Raw genomic sequence first — 654 nt, 5'->3', positions numbered from 1 at the left:
TTTTTACGAAAAAAACACTAATAATAATAAAATTGTAGCTGTGTTGATTAATATCAACCAAAATTCAAAAGTTGGCCATGAATTTAAGCGTCAAACTTGACTATTAGGAAAAAGAGTTGAAATAAGAATAATTCAATAGAAAAGCAAACAACTTAAACAAAAGAAATACCTAACATACAATTTGCACTGATATATAAATTGTTCAAAATGATCATCGTTCTCTCTAAGGCATAAATTTATTCTTTCGAAACTAGAAGTCTACTTTATCCAATAACTACTTTATAGTACAGTCATCGAAGCTGTAAATGAGCTGTAACCTCCAAATTCTTTGAAACTGCATGGATTTGCATGAAAATTTAGAATAAGGCTCATCTTAGGCTCAAGTTCAAAAGTGACATAAGCGCGATTGACGCTTTTTGTTTTTTAGGGGTAAAAACTACCCCTAATTGAAAAAAATTGAAAAAATAAGTTTTAAGCATTTTATTGATAAAAATCTTGTTCAAACACAAAGATTATATAATGTTCCATGTTCTCGAACATGTTTTATGATATATTTGATCTTTTCGACCCTTTATTTAACCATTAAAACTACCCCTATGCAAAAAATAATGATAAAAAATTAGTTTTTAAAGATTTGGAATGATTGAATTGAGC

Source organism: Anoplophora glabripennis, unplaced genomic scaffold (genome assembly GCF_000390285.2).
Source record: "Anoplophora glabripennis isolate ALB-LARVAE unplaced genomic scaffold, Agla_2.0 scaffold2163, whole genome shotgun sequence".
Classification (NCBI taxonomy): domain Eukaryota; kingdom Metazoa; phylum Arthropoda; class Insecta; order Coleoptera; family Cerambycidae; genus Anoplophora; species Anoplophora glabripennis.
Note: the sequence above shows the minus strand (reverse complement) of the source record.